General features: G+C 47.4%; 1 protein-coding gene across 4 annotated transcripts in view; it reads right to left on the reverse strand.

The window, feature by feature from the left end:
• Positions 1-18059, reverse strand: part of MAPRE2 (microtubule associated protein RP/EB family member 2) — a 149576-nt gene extending 131517 nt beyond the window's left edge. The window contains exon 1 of one of the 4 annotated variants that reach the window (XM_036885133.2): positions 17972-18059. The gene's annotated coding sequence lies outside the window, so the exon portion shown is untranslated. The remainder of the gene's footprint in view (positions 1-17971) is intronic. The other 3 variants (XM_036885140.2, XM_036885172.2, XM_036885181.2) reach the window with 3 other exon arrangements.
• Positions 18060-22980: the final 4921 nt, after the last annotated feature.

Below are 22980 nucleotides of genomic sequence, written 5' to 3' on the forward strand. Positions count from 1 at the left end.
TGCCTGCCATGAACCCACAGGCACACGAGATACATAAGAATGGAAGGGCTGTGAAAATACTTCTGAACATGCCACTGACAGAAGGACTTGCTCCTTCACTGCCAAGTATCCAGCCAGAGGCTTCTGATCAGTGCAAGGTTAAAGCAGTGTCCTCCTGGAGAGGATTCACCACCTCAGCACTCCTAGCTTTTCCAAGAAGAGAACACTGCTGGGACCTGAACCCAGGGTTTCCTCTAGGAGCTGACTAAGCCAAGAGCTTCAGAAAGAGTGCATCCTGAACATCACCCTCCTCACAGCAGCTTCGAGATATCAAACCAGTCCAGTCATAATATCACATGTTGTTGTGGGAGGTCCACAGCTTTCTAGGAATAAAGTGGCTTGAAAGCATTAACAGGTCACAAGCTGTCAACCCTCAGGCTGATCCTACTGGATACCTGCCTTCCTGGAGCCCTGCCTCCCCAGGCACCAGCTCAGTCAGTGGCCTGGGCTGGGCTCAGGGCAGCAGCAGGCAGCCAGGGCCGGCCCAGGCCAACCCTGGGGGGCTGGCAGCACAGAGCAGAGCACACACCAAAGGCAAGGGGCCATGTCCCATGATCTGGGGTGCTGACTGCCAAAGGGCACTCTCCATAAGGAGCATGACAAATGGCATGCACTATATATCTAAGGGCTCTTGAAAAATGATGGCTGGCTGATAAAAGGATTTTGGTGGTACATGTTAACATGGCAATGATGTTACAAACTTCTTATGGTTGTTGTGATTTGCACTTGTATAACAATCCAATTTTATCCCAGAAACTGTCTAAAGTCATAGTTGTAATAAAGTGGAAATTCAGTTATTTTCATACAAACCGAGCCTAGCTCTCCCTTGGAGTCCTCCTTTAACATCTGCTACTCCCCATGTGAACCAGGATTAAAATAATTTAAGATTACCCTTTCCATCTTGGAATACTCACAGCACTAAATGTACGTAAGTAAAATGCAGAAAAACCTGACATGAGACAGACTTATGTACATGGGAACTACCATCTGCATTAATTCTATGAAATGTTTTGATAATTACTTTTTCATTTATCCTTTCATCCATTTTTAGTTAGATACACTTGAAAATAGCTGGAATAGAAAAATGGCTCCTTTCCTTGTAAGCATGATTCAAATGAAATGTAGCAAAAAGTTCATGAAGCAGGAAAGTAGCCAAAGAACGGAATCAGATTCACTTGCCGAGCCCAGGGCTCAAATGCAGTGCTCGGGCCAGAGCAGAGACCAAGCCTCGCTCTGCACGGGTCTGTCTCCACTGCCGGCCGCTCCTTTGGCCACGCAAAGAGGAAGCATGTGTCGGACATGTGGAAGGTGACGTGAGACCTAAGTGAGGCTCTGGCAGTGGCACAGGGTCTGTCAGGACCCCGGTATGGGGGGTCGCAATGCCCTTTCTCCAGAGATGGCAAACCACTGTCCACTGTCACGTCATGCTGGGTGGCACCCTTCCAAGGGCAACGTTTTCAGTAATGTGTTGGGTGTTGTCAGTGGATGGAACTTAAGGGGCAGGGACACGTGCACAGCCTCTGCCCGCATGTTCTGCTAGGGCTGGCTTGGGCCCTACAACGGCATGTGACTGACCTGCTGTGGGGTCTCCTTTCAGAGGGGTCAGCTGTCAGCAAGCTTGGGGGCTGCCCACTGGAACTCGGTGCCATGATGGGGAAACGCATGCTGGTTTCTGCTTGCCCAGGAACCAACCAATGGCATTTCAGGGCGAAAGTACCGTTACACCGTCGGGGACAAACCCTCCTGGGGCAGTCACAGGGGAGGTCCAGGCAAGACACGCTCCTTAAAGCCTTCCTTTCCATAACTGCACAGGTCTACAGCTCTTCATCTCACCAAATCCTGTCACGTATCACTGCACCCAGATCCTGAAGTGATTCCTCTCTAATGGGCCGCTCCACTTGGCTTCTGGCCGGTGGCTTTTCTCTTTTCCCCCAAGAATTCTTGTCTGATACTGAGTGCCTGAGCCATGTACTTCAGGGTTTTGTTTTTAATTTCCCCATATGGTCTCCCTGACCCACTGCCTGCAAGGAGCCTTTCTAGACATTTTATCCCTAGGGACTTCCACTCCCCACCCAAAAAAATTAAATACTAAGGAATAGGTTCTGTCTGTCAGATCTGAGCTCTGTAGGGCCACAAACCATTGCAGTACCCAATGTTTGCCCTGTTGAGAGCACATGCTCTAATCCAACTGGCCAAACACGTACAGTGGGGCATCTCCTCTGTGCCAGGACTACACGAGGGGCAGGGATACAAAAATGAATAAGGCGGGCCCCAACCTCCTACTTGGTTAGTTACAAGACCCTTTTTTTGCACAGCTCCAGGAAATAAAGAAGATATTAATTCCATACTTCAAGTAAAGAAACTGAGGCCTAGGGAGCTTGTTTATTGCAGATCACACAGCTGGTAGAGGGCAGAGCTGTGACCAGAACTCTGGTTTTCTGATCTAGGTTCACTCTTTGATGATGGATCCAATCAGAGCCATTTTACCTTTTGTTCCCCTTATGCATGTATTTTTTTGCATTCATTTTAAAATTCAATTTCATACACTTGATACAACAGAGCACTACGTTTTTATCCTTTTTTTAACATGAAGTCCCTATTATTTCATTTGTTCAACATTAAGCACATAAGAGTAATAGCTCCGCACACATATGCTGTGCTAAGTATGTTACAGGCATTGGCTCATTTAATCTCACAATAATCCACAAAGGATGCAATTTCTTTATTCCTACCTTGTATATACATGAACTGAGGCTGGTGGCAGCGCTGGGATGTTCGGACTTCAGAGCTGGAGCTCTTGAACACCATTTATATGTCTATTGTACCCCAGGCACCCTGGCAGGTGCTGGGGCCCCAGAGGGTGAGCAATCCATGGTGCGGCCATGAAGGGCTCCCGGGAAACTGACAATTTGTCAGGGTGATGAATTCAAGAATATTGATGGGAAGGAAAAGGGAAAAACTTACGACTGTGCTCTTGGATAGTATGTAGGGTCTGAAAGCCATTTTATGTTTTTCTCATTCTTAAAATCAGAGAAAAGTTTACTCCTTAGGTTCTTCTGTGGCAGTGCTTTTCAGATTTTATGAGTCACCTGGGAATCTCGTTAAAATACAGATTATGGACATAGGTCTGAGTGGGGTCTGAGATTCTAAAACCTTCTGGGGGACACCAATGCTGCTGCTCCAGGGGACCACACTTCACACTGCTAGGCACAGAGTCCCCATTCAGAGTTCTTCCATAGTCCTCCATGTGGTGATCTGCCCTGCGCTTTGTCAGATGGGCCATTCACTCAAGTGATTCCCAATTGAAATAAACTGAGTTGTAGCTCAGACCTTGCCATCAAGGACATACCGAGGGAAAACGAAGGCGGTGAAGCCCATCACTTTCTCCTGCTCCTCCTTTCTCTCCACATGCCTGACTGCCCAGTGGCCACATACTTACCTAGAGGTCCAGGTCCTTAGGAAATTTTCTTCCTTTCCAAGAGGATACATATGTAATTGGTTAACCTGTTCAGGTGTATTAGCGTGCTAAGAGCAAGCATTATTCCTCTCTGCTGGCCTGAGTGGCTGATTCGGGGGTTGTTATGCAGGCCCTCTCAGTGAAGCCACAGGTATTTGTCCCTTGTATAGACACCGACTGCTGGACCTCCGCACATACAGCCAGCATGCTGGAGGGTCCACTGGGTGTTCGGACAACTCGCCAAACTGTCTCAAAAGCAAACCATGAGCTGGTGCTTCTGAAGCCTATTTATTGCCTTTTCTGTGTCCATGACTCAGCAAACCCCACAGCTTGACCACCATTTCTGTAAGGTCAGCAGCCAAGCTGGGGAAGGAAACAAAGAGACACCTTCATCTTCTGACTGCACGCAGGGGAGCTGTGCCTGCGAGCCTAAGGCTGAACACCGGCTCGTCAGACCGTTGTAGGAACATCATGCTTCGTAAATATTATTTCATCTAATGCAGTGTTTGACATTCTCATTCTTTTCAATGAAATCCTGCCATTTTGACAGTGCAGATGGTCTCGGAGGGCATTATGCTGAGTAAAATAAGTCAGACAAAGACACATACCATATTTTACTTATATGTGGAATCTAAAAACAAAACAAACCAGAAGTAGCTCAGACACAAAACATATTGGTGGTTGCCATGGGGAGTGGGGGGTGAACTAGGTAAAGGGGATAAAGAGAGACAAACGTCAATTTTATAAAATAAATCAGTCATGGGGGTGGAGTCACACAGCATGGAGAACTGTAGTCAGTGATACTGGAATATCTTTGTATGTTGACAGATGCCAACAACACTTCATAATGAGCATTTAGTGTGTGTAACTGTTGCGTCATTATGTTGTACATCTGAAACCAGTGTTGTTTATCAACTCTATTTCCATTAAAATAAGATATTCCCATTTCTTTCAAATCTCTGGAGGCTCCCTAGTTCTTTGTCTTCTTGTTCCTCCCCATTCCTCAGTGCTTCCCTTCTGCTCCACATGGGTCAGTAAACGCAGGCCCTAGTGTCCCAGGAGGGTGCCAGCTTCCTGTGTCTGCCTGTATTTGGGGCAGCCCAGCATGACTCTTGGGACCGGGTCTGTAGGTCTGCTCTTCGTACATCCTCCTGTGACTCTAACAGGATAAGATGCATGGCCTCTTCACACCTTGGCCCAGCTAACTGGTGGGAGGACTCAGGCCAACCACCACACACCAAGGGAAACGAGCACCGGGGGGCGGCTGGAGCACATGCTCTGTGGAATGCGTCTGCTCCCCAGAAAGCACAGCACCTTCACATTTTGAGGAGCCACTGTGGCATTTTTCCTGTTAAATGGAAGTTTGCATCTGGCTGCCTCTACCTATTTAAATCATTCAATGCGCTAATGGACTATCAAAACACTTTCCCTCGTGTTTGAAAAACTAAGTTTCTCCAAAGAAAAAGGGCAGTACCCATGACATTTTCTGTCACATTGTAAGGTGGACTGACAGAACCTTTCAGTGATGGGACGCCTTATTGGAAAAGAAGGCACAAAGCAGCAATATTCATCGATGAGACCAGAGGCCTCGCAGGGGCAGCTCTGGGTCGACTTTGAGGAGTGCTGGCAGGAGGGCTGGATCCCAGACAGACCACACTGACTTGTTGACATAATAAAATACAGATGATGTTGCATCTAACTTGTAAAGATTCTAAGACAATAATTGTGTGAATGAGGGAAGTAGACATAACCATTCTTTGCCGTGTCTCATGTTTTTCTTCTGAACTTTTTGGAAGATGTTCCTTCCTCTTAGTTTGACTATTATTTTTCCACTTCCTCATATCTGGAATAATTTTAATTTGCACTTTTTAAGTTGTTAGTCTCTCGAGCCTCTACCAGACAAGCTGCACAGTTTCTCAGACAGAGAATTCAAGGTGTGAAGGTCTCAGGGACGAAGCCATGGGAAACCACCTGAACAACACAGTACAAAGTCATGAGCGACCACTTAAAAACAAACTCCCTGAAACGTGAAAAACCAAAAAAGAGCACACAGCTTTCAGATCCTAAGAACCGCCCTTAGAAGCCTCAGAAGTGCACAGTGTCAGGAAACCACCTTCTGGGGATAGGCCACAAACGCGCTGAGGCAGCACGACGCGGCGGCCACACCCGCCCCGCAGGGCTCGCCTCAGGCCGCTCGACGGAGCGCACGCGGGTACAGGGACAGATGCCACGTGTGGGCCCCACCCAGGGTCCACGTGTGAGCGAATGGTCCTGACCCGCACCACAGACCCCTGTACTGACAGGCGAGGACAGGAGGACAGTGTGGACAGCCTTCCACAGAGAGGCCTGACCGGCAGCCTCCCGGTCCAATGGGGGCCGGCGGCGGGGTGGCAGGGAGGTGGTGGGCTCCAGAGGCACAGAGGCCCCTGCTCCCGTCCCCACCGCGGTCTGCTGCTGTGAGCAGTGCCAGGTGCCTCCTGCTCCTCTCCAACGGGACAAGCACCAGCGCTGCAGCACAGGCGCCCCTTGTTTCTGGGTGGTTTCTTCCCAAGCCTGATCAGTCCCCTGCTATTTGTAACAGCAGTCTGTGGGCCTGGGCCTCACACTGCCAGATGGTCACCCTGAATCTGTGCTGAAGAGACGAGTGGTTCCTGAATGCAGGGAAAGCTCCCTGTGCTTCAGCTGCTGCTTAGTTTTATAGTGAGTTTAGAAACAGTGCAGCAGTTCCCACATCTCGTCTACTATTTCACAGCACGCATCCAAAAAAACAGGATGAAACCCTAGGATATCAGGGGTTCGCTTTGAATGTAGGGCTGTCTGAGAAGCAAAATGTGGAAAAAGGTCCCATCCTGAGATTGTGTAGGTAAGAAATATGCTTTTTTAATGGAAAAGTGGCCTATGCTATCATTCAAGATAAAAGATATTGTCACATGTCAGAATCAGTTGATCTGCAGCATTCCCCATTTATTTTTCTATATTCCCTACCTTGTGTTGGACAACCATTATCTCTGTCTCTCCCCAAAGGCTAACCAAAACCTGCCAGCTGCTCACCTCCACAGCAAATACAGAGTGCAATTCCTCCCAGAAAGATTGGTGTCTTAACATATATTAGTATTTTAAGCAAAAGGGATAAAGTTCTGAGAGGGGAATTTCAGAAATTATTTGGGAAGAAGCATTTCTCCCCACCCCCCACCCCTGGCCCTGCAGCACAGACTACACCAAAAGGGGACCCTGGGGCTGCAGACCTATGGCCAGGACAGTCCTACCTGAACCCCACTTCCCAGCACAGAAGAACTGGCACCTGCATTTGTTCAACCACATTTCTTTACCTACAAAGCAGCAGTGTTGTAAAATGATGACACAATTCTAAATAGCAACTCTTACCTGTGAAGTGTGCTAGGACCTGTGGACACACAGACAAGCACCAGTCCACCACCATCTCCAACCAATTTATGGGCTGGGGGGTAAACATAGGGGTGAAGGGCAAGCCACAGTGAGCTGGCACCCTACCCTAGTCGGAGGGCCTGTGCGAGGTGGGGGGCAGGGGGGAGGCAATGGTTAGGTTAGGAAAGACTTTCCAGAACACTTCTCAAATGTAATAGACACAGGTGGATCTTATAATAAAGTGCAGGTTCTGATTGAGAATGTTTAAACAAAATGATCATGCAGCTTTTTCTTCTAATTTGGGATTATAAACTATCTAAATACTGATAACAATTGTGAAATGATATGGTTCTGATGGCTAGATAAAACAAGGTGTTTTCAAAGGAATAATGGAAGGAATAGTATTTTATAAATCGAGCTGAGTAATTTAAAAAACTGAAGCATGTTTTTATAATCTATTAGTAAATTTTTCCTGAAGAACTACACAGAATTATGGAAGGAAAAAAAATCTTGTGTCTTTTGACTTCACAGAACAATGAGTGGCACCCTGACAAGGACTTCATTGCTTCTGTCCCTACCTAGGAGAACGTCAGGTTTCTGAGGAGCAGTGGGGGCTGTGGTTGCTGTGGATGTACCACCACAAGCCACATGACTATAAGATACATGCTCTGTGGTTTCATTTCCAGTGACAGATGGAACATCATCTTTTTTTTCAAATTAGGCATGTTGCAAGAAACTACGTCATATAATAGTCAATCCGCCCTATCTGAAGCAGATCACTAAACAAATCTTATGACACATCACTGTACATAATATAGTCATCATAAAGGCCCTCACATTATCTAATTTGATCCTTACAAGAATCCTGGGAGACAATGCCAGACTCCACTGACCCTGTGACAGAGGAGAAAACTCAATCTGATGGATGTTGATGAAAGATGTTAAGAAACATCTCTAAGTTGCCTGTCAGTCAGCAGCAGAACTAGTTTTAAGCATCAGGCCTTCTGATGTTCTCACTCCAACTCCAGATCTCTTTCTATGATACAACATTATAACTTCTAAAACATAGGCATAAAGAAGTGAGGTTTCTGAGCTCAAAGGAGTTAAAATCTGTGGAACCTTTTTTATGATTTTTAAAAACTTAGAATTTCACAGTAGTAGTTTGGAATGTGCCATAGCCATGCCCTTCAGAGTTTTGGAGGAACCTACAGATGCAAACATGTGAATGTGGTGCTGGCACACTCTTATTTAAGTTCACAGTTTGCATCGTGGAAGTACAGAAGAGATCCAGGGGATTTGAGAGCTTTGTCAAGACAAATCAGAGTAACATAACAGGCTATAGAGTTTAGTCCCTAGGAGAGTCTTTTTCAAATTTACACTTGTTTTATTTTGTTAAATATGCTCATTACAAAACAATATTAGACATGGTCATTTAGAATTTTCATATGAATAAAGTAGAAATAAAACAGTTGCATATGAAAGAGATTTGATCACAAAAAAATGACCTTTTCATGGATGTTTCTTTAAAACAAACCCTACTAAGGATGAATTTGGCATAGTTATTAAATGGAAAGACCAATTTACACATGAAAATGTGGATCCTCTGGCCCAGAGCTCCCCAGACCTCACTGTGCTTATGAATCACCTATGGATCTTGTTAATGCAGAGATGGAGAAGGGCTGGGGTAGGTCGGGGAGTTCTGAGTCTTAAGGTGCATCTCTGTGGCTCACGTGCTGCGGTCCTCGGACTTCACTCGGCTAGCAGGACATAGCTGAGATCATTTGAGATTATTGACCTTTGATTAGTAATGTCCCGTGTATTTAGCAAAAATGTGAAATCTAAATTATGAAAGGGAAGAAAGTTAACTTCCCTAGAACTGGTTCCTTACCCAGCCAGCAAAGGAATTACACAATCTACCTACTGCTGTGCCCCTTCCTGCCCAGTCAGGAGCAGAAGCAGTTAGAGTCACCTTGGGAGTCAGTTACCTACCGGCCATCACTGCTAGTAGTCCTAGGAGGGGACCCAGTACACTTAAGTTGTCTTTTTTGAAAGAAATGATTTAGCTAATCTCAGGTTCCTCAACTTTACATTATTTATAATGTTGTTTGATTAGGTAAAAAAAAGCCCCTCTTTTTTTTTGTTCTCTAAGTTGCAGGTATACTGACTGGGGAAGGGGTGAAGAGGACACCAGTCATGTGTACCCTTTAAGTTGCTCTACTAATCTAAGTGAAACTCACTTGCAAACTGCGGCATTAATAAGTCATCAAAAAGAGGAAGTTTTCTTAACCGAAGAAAATTTTATGAAGCAACAACTTATGACAAAAATTACAAGTTCCCATCAATGTAGTTATTATTCTATTGAATATTACTTCATACTACTGTGCCCAGTCTTGGGCAGATGGCAAATAATTTACATTTTTTGATCAAAATCTGATCTATTTTTTAACTTGGAAATTTCACACTAAACTGTCCATAGCACAATGATATGTCTATATGTTACCTGCTTACTGTTCAATAAGCATTGCTTTATACACAGCAAGTGGTTTAATTTAATGCACACTTTAGAAGAACAGGTGCTATTTCCTAAAGGGCCAAGTTTCCACATCAAGTCTTAATTGTATGAGCTGACAATCAATGAAAAATTTCTAAATCTGAATAAATCCTCAAAATTATGCCTTCATATAATAAAACAAATAGGCATATAAATGCCCTTACAGGTTGGAAGAAAAGGAAGTTCCTACTGCCAAAAAGTTAAGGCAAGTTTGTGGTCAGGGGTGTCTCCCCATTATCCAGCTCTGCAGCTAGTGTTAGGTGGCACTGTTCCTTTTGAATGAGGGTTCAGAAGCTTTAAGGCCAACTACATCACTAAAATTCATATATTATTTGGAAATATACTGCTTTTGCAAAGTAAAAACACACAAAAGGGAAATATGAAAGTGACCTAATTTTAGGGATTAGCTGGCTTATGTTTGGAAACCATTTTTCTTCCCTTCTCCAACGGGAAAACATGAAAGAAGGCTAAGGCTTTAAGTAAGCAGATTTTCATTTAAAACTGAGGTTCGCCGAATTGGAGTTAAGTCAAGGGTCTGCAAGCCTTGTTGGCAAACAGTATTTTAGGCTTCATGGCCACCTGGTCTTCAACACAACCATTCCCACTCACTGCAGTGAAGAAATGCAGCTGTTGCCCAGTAAACTATGTGGGACACTGCAATTTGAATTGCATGTAATTTACAAAGATCCCAAAATATTTTCCTTCTTTCAATATGCTTTCAACCATTAAAAAATGCAGAAACCAATCTTAGTTCACAGGCTGTACAAAACACAGAGGGCCAGTTTGCTGATCCCCCTAAAACTGCCTATGAGTTTCAACTAAATACGAGCTTAATGCCATTGTATGCAGTTTGTCAGTAATCGTTTATGAAGTGTGTAGATTATTAGATCTGTTAGAAGCAAATTTACCAATAATTCTAATCTACAAGGCTCTGGTTTAACAAACCACAGTTTGGAGTACTTCTCTTGAAACTTATGGTTGCACATTTGGAGCAAAAATTTTGTGCAGTGAACAGATTTGAAATACTATAGCCAGCATTTCCTGCTTAGGAGAATAATTTACTTTAAATGCTTAGATGTTTAGGACGGTTGCAGAAGAACATGTAAGACACTCGGATTTACTCTCTGTGGTCCCCAGCAGGTGAAGGCTCTGCCTCCCAAGGACAGAGTGTGTCTCGAGAGGGACACTAAGCTAAGTGGAGGGCTGTTCAGAGAGATGTTGTACAGGACATTTAAGCTTTTGATGGATGCTGTGACTAAGCTTTATGGGCCCTTACAATAAGAGGATTTAGGTTTCTATGACTGGGGCAAAGATTTTAAAACTTAGGTTGGTTATCTGGTTAAGAAGCTAACAATGGCTCAAACTGTTTAGGCTTCACTTAGTCCAAAGGTTGATTAAAAGTCAGTGAGAGCATGATGTATGTGAATAGTTTCTCCTATTTTAAGGAGGTAGGTGGAGAAAGTTAGAACTAAGTTTGTCCAGCCCAAACCTATGGGCAAAACTTAATTTAGAAAAAGCTGTGCCACACAAATACCTGAGTGAGAAGCTTCTCATTGCTTTTGACCATTTACATTTTGGACTGACTTGTCTGCTTGGCACACAGGAATACTATCTACCCAATTATGTTTACACCTGATATGTCAGTGAACCAAAGGACTGTATAAATGTAAGGAAACAAGACTCAGTGGTTCTCTGTTCTCAAAAACTTAAAAGACCTTCTAAAATGGAGACGGCATCCTTTCTACCTCACCCCTTTTAGTATACTTGTAAATGTAACAGAGCGAGATTTATACTATCCTCTGATGAACAATTTCTGATTAGTCTGGATTAGTCCCATTTTTCTAGACTACATTTCAGCCTCTCAGTATCTTACTGCCTCCCAAAAAAAAGGTTGTAATGTCAGATGTGCACCCCTGGTGATTTTCCTGAACTACACAGAAATTAGAACGGGTTCATCTACATCACTTTGACCTTTGCAGATTCTTATTAACATTTATTCTTTGTGATATCCATCAAAGAATAGATACAACTTCCCATTTTTAAATATGTTGGCTATTTAAATGTATTTGTGCTATTTTTAATGTAAACAGATGACAATAAAAGCTGTTTATTAACCTGCCATTTGTCCTACTCTGAAATAACCCTCCTAACTTAATGAATTCCTTTAGGCACCCTCATAGTTGGATTTGTGTTTTCCATTACAGTAGGTAGAGAGAACTTTTGTGAAGTGAATCTTTGACCCACTAGAATGTAGTTAGTTGTAACATTTAAAGCCATATTATAACAATTATTAGTTATGCTCAGATGCTAAGCTGTAAAAATGTAAGTGAACTATTGAGCTACTATTTTATAACACTTAATAACTGTGGCTCCTACATATCCAGAATGTCTGTCTGGGAAGATAATAAAACCAAAAGTAGCAGGACGCTTTGCTTACAAACGTGGACATCTTCTGACAATGTTCCCTACAACAAGGACCATCTACAACACAAAAGGCATTGTGCTCATTGTGTCAGCTAAGGAGCTGCAGACATAAAGGCCGCTAAGAGATAACAGAATACCAAGTGGGAAAGATAGGTGCTATCAGGCGTCCAAAGTTCAACAGCTGACAACACTGAATGCTTGCAATTTGCCAGGCACTGATGTCCCTGAAGGGCCCTCACCCATAAGATGGCGAACCTCCTGCTTCTCTTCCGGGTCCTCGGTTCCCACCGGCACCACCTGAACCCCAATCACCCCTCGCCCCCCTAATCCCAGCACCTAACCAATAGCCACCAGCCCCGTAGAAGTGACACCACAATCACCCCATGCCCCTTCCTATATAACCCAGCACCTTTCCCTAATAAAGCGGAATTCTCCGGTGAATTGCTGCTGTGTGTCGCTCCTTTCCTTTCATTGGTGCCGAAACCCGGGAGACGGGACACCCCAACTGGGCCCCGTCTTCCCCCGACACCAGCAGCAGCTTGCCCTCGTCCTCTTTTTCTGGCGCTGGCTCCTCACACTCACCACTCCTCTTTGGCATTTGGGTAAGTTTTCCCCCGGAGTGGGCCACTCTTCCCTGACGAGGAGGGAACTCTCCCCGCCTTAGGCCTTCATGGCTGCAGTGGACCCTCAGGCCCCTCCTCCAACAGCCATAAACGAGGTGACTCCTTTGCGGATGAGAACGCTCCCTTCCCCCCTCCTCCTCCCGTTCCTTCCGCCAAAAATTCCTTCCGCCGAAAATCCCTAGTACTAGGTACCTCGCGACTCCGGCACTCTGCCTTCGTAGAGAAGTCGGGGTGACGACCCACACTTCCTAAGAAACTGACTCGTATATGAGTTTCCGCAGACCACCAAGGATCATCGGGGACGCCCTCTGTCTCCTTGCGGTCTGCTCCCAGGCCGAGGATCTCCGTTCGTCTTCCCCTGTTTGTCTCCTTCTCTGTCCTTTAGCCATGGGAGCCTCCTCATCCCTCCCTGAAAGCTCACCTCTTGAATGCCTGCTCAAGCATCTAGCCACCCTCTCCCTGACGCCTGATATAAAACCAAAACTTCTCTGTAAATACTGCTCCCAAGATTGGCCGACATACCCCCTAGACAATAACAACCAATGGCCCGCAGGGGAAACTCTTGATCCTAACATCACTCGCGATCTCTTTAACTACTGCCAGTGCCTGAAAATATGGAAGGAGATTCCCTATACCGAAGCTTTCCGCCTCCTCCTCCGCCCGCCTCCCCCCAAGTTCTCCTAGCCTGCAAGCCGTCTCTCCCGCAGAAGCCTCCCGTTCACTCCCTTCCCCCTCCTCTCCTACAAGAACCCCTCCCCCTTCCTCCACCACCATCTCCTCCCCCACCTCACCCCCCTGCAGATCAAGCCTGAGCCTTTCAGCCCCCCTCTAAGTCCCAAGAGCCTCCTCCGTCTTTGTCCCCATCACCTGTTTCTCTCCCACAGACTGAGCCAGAACCCTTCAGTCCCCCACTGCCATGGCTCTCTGCTCTCGAGATATCTTCGCCTGCTGCTTAATAGCAGGTCTGAAAAAGGCAGCTCGTAAAGAGTCAATTTTCAAAAGCTCCCTCCGAGTTCTTAGACAGACTCACTCATGCCCTATTACAGTATACCAGCCTGGACCCAGAAACGCCTGACGGGAGACATGTCCTTATGACATACTTCCTAGCTCAAAAGCTACCCCGACATTAAAGCTAAATTCAAAAAGGTAGAACAGGGCCCTGCTACCCCACAGACTGAGATCCTAACAGTAGCCTTTACAGTCTTCCATAACCAAGAGGAGGAGAAAGAACGCCGTAAACAAAAGGCTGATCAGGTCAATTTCCAAATGTTGGCCCAGCTGATAAAACCACAACCTGGGCACTCCTCTACAAACAAGCCCCCCCCAGGAGCTTGTTTCAAGTGCGGAAAAGAAGGACATTGGTCAAGGGCGTGCCCGTCCCCCAGATCTCCTACCACCCCATGCCCCAGATGCCACAAAAAGGGCCACTGGGGGTCTGATTGCCCAGCCACCCGAAGGGGAGGCTGGACGAACAACCCCCACCCTAAGCCCGCCGTAGTGGGGCTGGCAGAAGAAGATTGACGGGGCCTGGGGGCTTCTCACCCGACCATTTCCATCACCAAACAGGAGCCCAGGGTTACTTTAATAGTAGACGGTCGCCCCATCTCCTTCCTCCCAGATACAGGAGCCACTTTCTCAGTCTTGCGGGAATACCGGGGCCCTACCACGCCTGCCATTACTCCTATAGTCGGGGTATGAGGTAAACAGATTTTCCCATTAAAAACCCCCCTCTTTTATGCACAATCCAAGACAATCCCATACCTTTCTCCCACTCCTTCCTGTTTATGCCCCAGTGTCCCATCCCTTTACTAGGACGGGACATCCTTTCTCTCCTCCATGTTTCCATAACTATATCCACTCCCACAGCCCCCAGTACTCCCTTTCTGATGGCCCTCATAGCCGACGACCCCCCTCTACCCAATGAAAGCTCAAGTTCCGCCCTCATACACCCTGTAAATCCCAAAGTTTGGGACATTACAAGCCCCTCCGTAGCCCTATGACCTCCTGCCTCTATCAAATTACGTAACCCCTCTCAGTATAACTGTCAGGCCCAATACCCCCTAACCACTTCAGCCCTCATAGGCCTCCAACCCATCATTCAAGATCTTTTAAACAAAAATTACCTCAGACCCACTCACTCCCCATTTAATACCCCCATATTAGCTGTTAAAAAAACCAACAGATCTTTCTGCCTCGTCCAAGACCTTCGCCTCATCAACATGGCCATCGTCCCTATCCATCCCTTAGTCCCAAATCCATACACCCTTTTATCACAGATCCCTGCCTCGGCCTCCCACTTCTCAGTCCTAGATCTCAAGGACGCATTTTATTTTTCTATCCCTCTGGACCCCTCCTCCCAAGAGTTTTTACAGAAAACGGCTCCTCTCTGACCTGCCCATTCCCAAAACCAAGACAGAAATCCTTTCCTTTCTAGGCCTGGCTGAGTATTTTAGAGTGTGGATCCCTAACTTCTCCCTGTTGGCAAGACCCCTATACGACCTCAGCAAGGGCCCCCCTGAAGAACCATTATCCACCTCACCCCGACACTCCTTCATTAAGCTCCGTTGAGCCCTTGTGGAAGCCCCTTACCATTCGGTCCCCACATCACCTAAAAGACCTCTTAACCTACAAAAGTTTACAGACTCTCCCTCCCTCCAGACTCCTGACCTTACTGTCCTCTTTCCTCCAAAATCCCATTCACCCCCTTTGCCATCCATACCCAAATCATGACTTTTTCCTCCTTTACTGCTCCCTCGCTCTCTCTCGCTTTTTTTCCTCATTCCTATTGTCTTCCCCGCCACCCCAGCCTCCTTTGTATGGTGATTCAAAGTCAGACAGACTTACACACAGCATCAAACAAAAATTACTGCCCTCATTGCCACATCAGACTGCCCTCTGAAAGGCTGCTCTGAGCCTTTATACCTCCACTTTCCTCCCTCCACCGAAGTGTTCACTAGCAGCTACCTTTATTCTCCCTACCTCTGCTTCCTCTATGACCAAAAACTAGCCTGTTGCAGGCGATGGCCAGACACCTACGGAGATGTCCCTACTGGTCTTGCACCATTCACTACATGGGTAACTCCCAGTATCCACAGTATTACTCCTCCAACCCATTCTCTTCAATACTAACAAACCCCTTCCTCACCTGGCTGTGGCCCATTGCAGGCCCTATAATAATCATTCTTCTCGCCTGTCTCTTCTTACCTTGTATAGTAAAGTTTATCAAATCCCAAGTCGGTAAAATCTCTAATCAAACTTTCAACCAGCTTTTACTCAGGAACTACCAGCTTTTAGCCACAGAAGATCCCTCACCCTCACGTAACCTCCTCACCACACGCTGAGATGGACCCCTCTCTCCGCTGGAAACTGTTCCTGGAAACAATGGCCGCAGACGCCTGGCTTCTGGCACCCGTATCCTCTTGGCACCATTAGAATCAACAAGTCCTCGACCTATAGTTACAGGGAACCTTCATTGATTTCCAACCTGAAGAAGTCCACATCTACTCGTCCTTACTGTGGGAAGTCCTATCAACCCTTTCCTCCCAGTCCTCAAGCCCTCACTCCCTTCTCCGCCCCCGTTCAGCAGGAAGCAGTCAGAGAGAAAGCAACGTCCACAACCCCATAGAGGAGATAGGGGGGAATGAAGGGCCCCCACCCGTAAGATGGCGAAACTCCTGCTTCTCTTCCGGGTCCTCGGTTCCCACCGGCGCCACCTGAACCCCAATCACCCCTCGTCCCCCTAATTCCAGCACCTAGCCAATAGCCACCAGCCCCGTAGAAGTAACACCACAATCACCCCATGCCCCTTCCTATATAACCCAGCACCTTTCCCTAATAAAGCGGAATTCTCCGGTGAATTGCTGCTGTGTGTCGCTCCTTTCCTTTCAGTCCCCACAGAAATCAAAGCGAGAACAGGAGGAAAGCATTTAGGCAATGGTAGACAGAGTCATGGTTATATGAGGAATAATAAAGAATGGAGAGGTATAAAAATTGAAGGTAGTAAGAAAAATAATTTTAATAAACTGTACGTCTTTATGCAGGTTATCTTATTAGGGTCATGCCTTGGGGACTTAGGTTTCTACGACTGGGGTAAAGACTTTAAAACTTCTTACGTTGGTTATCTGGTTAAGAAGCCAACAATGGCTCAGATTGTCCAGGCTTCACTTAATCCAAAAGTTGATTAAAAGTCAGAGCATGATGTATGTGAATAGTTTCTCTTATTTTAAGAAAGTAGGCAGAGAAAGTCAGAACTAAGTTCTAATGCAAGACATTTTGATTAACAGCAAACATAAAATTTCATGCAAAATGTTAGGTGTGACCATTTCTGTTTAAACAGATCCTTTAATCCATTTGGGTGTGTAATCAAACAGTACTTGCCTTTGCACTGAGGAATCATGTGCGGCAAGTTCATCCCCTCTACCTCGAGTAACTCATGAACAAGAACCAGTTCACACTTGGCCAGCACTTTGTGAGTGCCTCCCGCCAGGGGAATGACACAGTCTCGTGGGCTGGGTTTCCCTCCCGACAGGCGCCAGCACCCGGTGAGGCGGCGGGCGGGAAGCGGCTCCTCCAGGCGGGTCTGCTCGAACGCCCGCCCAGGAGCCGCCCCTCCTGCTGCCCTGCCAGCGCCCCCGCGGCTGCGCCCGGTCCTCGGCGGCGGCGGCCAGGCCCCGACCGCGGCTCAGCCCCGGGAGACCCGGACCGCGGGGAGCCCCGGACACTGATCAGCTGCCGGCGCCCCAGGAGCCGTGCAGCCTCGACGGGCAGGCCCTTCCCGAGCTCGGCCCCTACGCCGGCGGCGTCGCTGCCCCCGACGGCCCGACCCCGGGCCCGGCAGCTTCCAGCAGGGGCGCGGGCGGCCCAGGCTGCCGGGTGAACGCCGTCCCGCCGTCTAACGGCCGCCTCCTGCTGTGCTCCGGCGCCCCGCCGCGCTCGGTCCTCTGGGAAGTAGCTGCGCCGCAGCAGTTAGGCGGCCCGGGCCCGCCCCGACGGCGAGGCCTCCCAGTCCGGGGAGGAGGGCCGAGTGAGCGCGGGCTGAGGGGCCGGAGAGGGGCCTCCGGTCCGCGCCAGAAGGGCAGCGCCGGCGGGCGATGCGCTGCGACCGACCCAGGCGCCAGCCCGTCGGGGTCGCGCCGCCGAGCGCTCCTGGCCCAGCGGGGGCTCCCGCAACCCCCACGGAGGCCGAGCCGGGAGCTCCCGAGCGCCAGAACCCCTGCACGCCTGCCCATGGTCCGGCTCCGGGCTCCGCGGGAGTCGGGGTGCGGGTGCCCTCAGCGCCCCGGTTCCCAGGCCAAGAGCCGCGAGTCCGGGTGCTGCGGCCGCGCACCTGCCAGACTCCCTCGGCCGGCCAGGCGCCTGGTCCCGAGCACCCCCTCTGCACGTCACCGTGCAGACCCCGCACAACTTCCGGCGGGGCTCAGGGACCCCTGCCGACGGCGTCCCGGGTGGGGGCGGGGCGGGCGGGTGGCCCCGTTTTCCCGGCGCCCCACTCACCTGCTCGGCGACCGCCTCCGCCCTGCGCGGGCGCCCGGGGACTTTGTGTTCTCCTCCCCGCGCCCGCCTGGCCCCGCCCCGGCTGCACGTGACCCGCCGCCCAGCTGCACCGCCCTTCCTGGGGCGCTGAGTGCAGGGGGCCCCGCCGAGGGAGCGCGGGGTGCAGGGGCTGCCAACCGAGGGGGCGCGAGGTGCAGGGGTCCTAGCAGACGGGCCGCGGGCTGTAGAGGGGCCCCAGCCGAGGGCGCAGAGGGTGCAGATGCTGGGCCCACCCCGTGGGAGGAGGTGGGCGCGGGGGCCTGGGGGCGCTGCTGCACTGCCCGCTCTCGTGCTCACAGCTAGGGAGGGGCACGCTGACCACGAGCCAAAGCAGTTTGTCCTGAGTAGTAGTAACTAAACAAGGCAATTCTAAACCGAACAGTAGGGCTAACAACGCAATACTAGCAAGTTCTACTGCGGTTTCAACTCTATCTTTTGGTGCGGTTGATATTTGAGTTCTGTTTGGAACACGGAACCCAGTCTGGAGAAGCTATCTGCAGCTTATTGATGTGGGCGCTGGTCCATTTGGAGCAGCACCTATTTTTTTTTTTTTTTTTACAACTTAGAGCTTTTATTTTGCAGAATTTATACATTATTACATATTTAAATAGTAATTTTTATGATACTTTCAGACACATTTTACAGATACATCAGCAGAAATCACTGATGATTTTATAACCTTATCAAAATTAAATCAAGGTGGATATTCACGAAGTTTTTTAAGTGAATCATTTCCAAGTTAAACATTTGGCTGTGGATAGGTTTGGCCAAAATACATTAGGATAATTACCATTTATAGAAATAGTACATATTTAATGTTTAAGTTGAATTTTTTTTTTAGGAACATTGTTTGCTAGACTCCCCACTTCACCAAGTCCCCCCCACGTACCCCATTAGTCACTGTCCATCAGCATAGTAAGACGCTGTAAAATCACTACTTGTCTTCTCTGTGTTGCACAGCCCTCCCTGTGCCCCCCCCACATTATACATGCTAATTGTAAGGCCCCCTTTCTTCTTCCTCCCCTTCTCCCTCCCTTTCCACCCAACCTCCCCAGTCCCTTTCCCTTTGGTAACTGTTAGTCCATTCTTGGGTTCTGTGCTTCTGCTGCTGTTTTTTTCCTTCAGTTTTTCCTTTGTTCTTATATTCCACACATGAGTGAAATCATTTGGTACTTGTCTTTCTCCGCCTGGCTTATTTCACTGAGCATAATACCCTCTAGTTCCATCCATGTTGTTGCAAATGGTAGGATTTGTTTTCCTCTTATGGCCGAATAATATTCCATTGTGTATATGTACCACCTCTTCTTTATCCATTCATCTACTGATGGACACTTAGGTTGCTCCCATTTCTTGGCTACTGTAGATAGGGAGCAGCACCTATTTTTAATGAAATGAATTGAGAAAATGTTCTGGCTTCAAGACCCAGCTCAGTATCTGCTGTTCTTGGAAGTGGTCCCAACCCTCGCTGATCTCTAGTGCTTGAAACTGCAAGAACCTGTTGTCTGAATCATTCCCTTTGCCCTTGGAGAGCACACACAACCTCTCCCACACCCACCCCCAAATGCTACTTGGAAAGATCATCCCCGCCCCTCCAGCATCCGCTAAACTGAAGTGTGCACAGTGGAGTGACTTAGCACAAGGCTTCCCAAACTTTAAAGTGCAGAGGGGTCATCTTGTTAAATGGGCCTTGTTAAAACCCAACTCTAATTAAGTGGGTCTGGGGTTGGGACAGATTCTGCATTCCTAGCAAACTCTCAGTAAGGTTCGTGCTGCTGGTTTGAGGACCCAGCAAGGCTTAGAGCGCCCACTTTGGCCTTGGCTGGCCCACCTGAAGGCCTACTGCACCACCTGATAGCTCTGTGACCTTAGGCAAGATTCTCAGCATTTAAGCCTCCCAAGCTGTAAAATAGGAATGATATTAATATCGTCCTCATAGGCTGGCCCTGAAGATGAAAGGGGAAAACCCATAAAAAGCACCTTGGGCCTGGCACGCATACCCAGGGTTCAGAATGTTAGCAGCCTACCTCGGCGGCATTCCTGCAGGAGCAAAACTAGCACAAAGCCCAACACACGGGAGCAGTGCTGAAATGCAGTAGCTGTGGTAGCCGGCCCGAGGCCACATCTGCACCCCACAGCCTGGCATGGGCCTCATGCACAGACTGAGGTTGTTGAATAAATGAACGACTGATGCAGAGTAAATCATACATGTTTAAAAGTTCTTCTGTTTCTTTTCCAAAACTTTAAGTCTTGATTAATTGGTAGTGGGACACTGAATTAAAAAGTCGTTTGCTTTTTATCACAGATAATGTCCAGCTGCCTGCCAGATGGGCAATCTATTTTAATATCTGAGAGTAAATACATTTTTTATCCTCATTAAAATCCTTGAAATTTAATTTCAAACTAATTTATTAATGCAGACATGGTATTCTTAGCTCTCAAAATGAATGGGCATTGTCATCACGGTTCTATCTTCCTTCCTTGTTTCTCCTCTCTGTCCCCCAAATGAGTGTTTTCTAAGACTCATTTCTTGGCTTTTAATTTTTCTCTCTTTCTGCCAACTCCCTTGGAAATTTTATTCACGTTTTACGTCTTCTTTCAGGTTTGTGGAAATTACTTCTGAATCTATAGCCATATCTTTAACCTGTTTCCATTTCTGCATTACCAATTATTTGCTAGGCATTTCCACCAAATTTCCCACTAGCCTAGACATTTCAGTGTGTTCTAAATTAAACTCCTTCCTCCTTGGGAATAAGCTAAGATGGTGATTTGCATTGAGATGCTTTCAGAACTGATCTAGGAGCCTCGCAAGGGTGTCTGGCACACGGTGTGATCATCCCAGCTATTTCTGTGAGGCTGCCTTCAGTGATGGGGCTGACTCATGTGTACACATGGCTTAGGTACAACAGCCACATAGGCAGCTGCAGGCTGCTACATAAATAATCAGTGTGAAATTTATGAGCTATAAGAGTCTGCATAGGTCAAGGGTCTAGTTCATGCTGCTGAAACAACACCAAAATATCAGTGGTTTAATATAACAAAAGTTAATTTTTGCTCATGGAAAAATCTCCAGGCAGCTATCACAGCAACTCATCATTCTAGCCAGCTCCACTCCTGAGACTTCTCCACAAGCACCGTGGTATGGGAAGGGAGTGCGGAAAACTGCACCAACCCTGAAATGCTGTCGCCCAGAAGTGACACTGATCACTTCCACATATGCTGGCCAAGAGAACCCACGTGGTCATTTGGCAGGTGTGTACTCAGAAGCAGATGGGAAGGCAGAAATTCTGATGAGTTGAGCAATGTCTGCCCCGGGATCCATTTCACATGGGGGAGGTGGTAATACTAAACTGAAAACCATATAGTTACAGCAGAGGGTGAGTTTTTCTTGATTTATTAGCATTACCCTACCAATTGCATTTTCTTTGCAGTGCCCCTATGTCTTGCCCACGAGTTGGTCAACCAGCATGAGAATAATAGGTAATTGATTCTTGTGTCTCCTCAGAATCTTCTTTCTAATGGTCTTTGACTCTTAAACAGAGATCAGCTCATTTTTCACTCTTCTGATTTTAATATTGTTTCAATTTTGCCAAGCTGTCATTTGCTCAGCAGTTTTGTGCTGCCTCCTCCCAGGCATATGTCAGGTAGTGTTGTGACCTGCGGGGACTTCTGTCTCAAGGGGCTTTGAGTAGAGGGAGAGGTGGACGTGTGTACATTGCTGCTTGAGGGCTAGTAAAAGGCATGAATGAAATGCTGAGAGAACACTGGACAGCCGAGAAGAATATGAGAGAAGTGTTCACATTTTTGTTGGGTCTTAAAGGGTGGGAAGAGTGTATCACGTGAGATGGTTCGGGATGAGGCAGAGTGTATGGGCCAAGTATTCCAGTGAGGGAATGGGAAAGCAAATATGAGCAGGGATTTGGGGCTGCAGAAGAGCTCAGTATGGCTGAAGGACAGGGTGTGTGGAATGATGAGGTGGCTGGGGTGGACTGGGAAGGCCTGGTGTGTTCCGCCGTTTCTGCAAAGTGGGGTGAGGACACATCAGGGCAGGTGAGATGACACCTGGAGTGTGGGAGCAGTGGTAACCTGGGGGTCTGGACTAGGAGGAGGAACTTGCGGACAGAGGGGTTGACTCTGGTGCTAATGCTGAGTCTGCATGTCAGACAGAGGGACTCCCCATGTACAGGAATTCTGAGAGGAGGGTCTAGACCCACAGCACTGAGAAAGATCTCTAACTTCCTTTCGCAATTTACTAGCAGTATATGTGTCCTTGGTTAAGTGGGTTTGTGTGTATTTCATCTTTACTTCACTCTTAAAATTTCAATTTCTTTGTTACATTTTCATATATTAATAACATATGAATGCAGTAGATGTGTATTGATATTATTTACAAATGAATTTGTGCATGTGAGATAAGAAATGTTTTACTTGTAGGAGTGTTTCAGCAGAAGCAAGCCAAAACTAACATTAGAGCAAAGGTGTTTTTAGAAACAGGGCTGCTTTTAGGAAGATGTTTTCAGAGACAGTGTAAGCTGGAGGTTGGGAGGCCAGAGTCTGGAGGATCAGATGGAGGGACAGTATCGTCCAGAGGAGAGCTGATGAGGACACAGTAATGGACGGGAGAGATCACCAAAGCATGTGGTCTTCAGTAGGAGTGTGTGTGTGTGTGTGTGTGTGTGTGTGTGTGTGTGTGTGTGTGTGTGTGTGTGTGTGTGTGTGTGTGTAAAAGAGAGAGATAAAGAGATTCCAGGCTTGTAGCTTGCTAGTCAGAGTGGATGGAGAGGAAGAAGTGGGATATTGAGCAAGATTGAAAGTTCAGTTTAGAATCCCATAAGTCATCAATGCCCAAGGAATTCCTGGGAGATGACTAGTGGGTGTTTAAATTTGATTCTGAAGCTCAGGAGAACTTGGAAATACTTATTTCTTAGTATCTTTAATTTCTCAATCTGCAGCCCTTTCTACAACTGCTGCTC

This window comes from Manis pentadactyla, chromosome 6 (genome assembly GCF_030020395.1).
Source record: "Manis pentadactyla isolate mManPen7 chromosome 6, mManPen7.hap1, whole genome shotgun sequence".
In the NCBI taxonomy this organism is placed as follows: Eukaryota; Metazoa; Chordata; class Mammalia; order Pholidota; family Manidae; genus Manis; species Manis pentadactyla.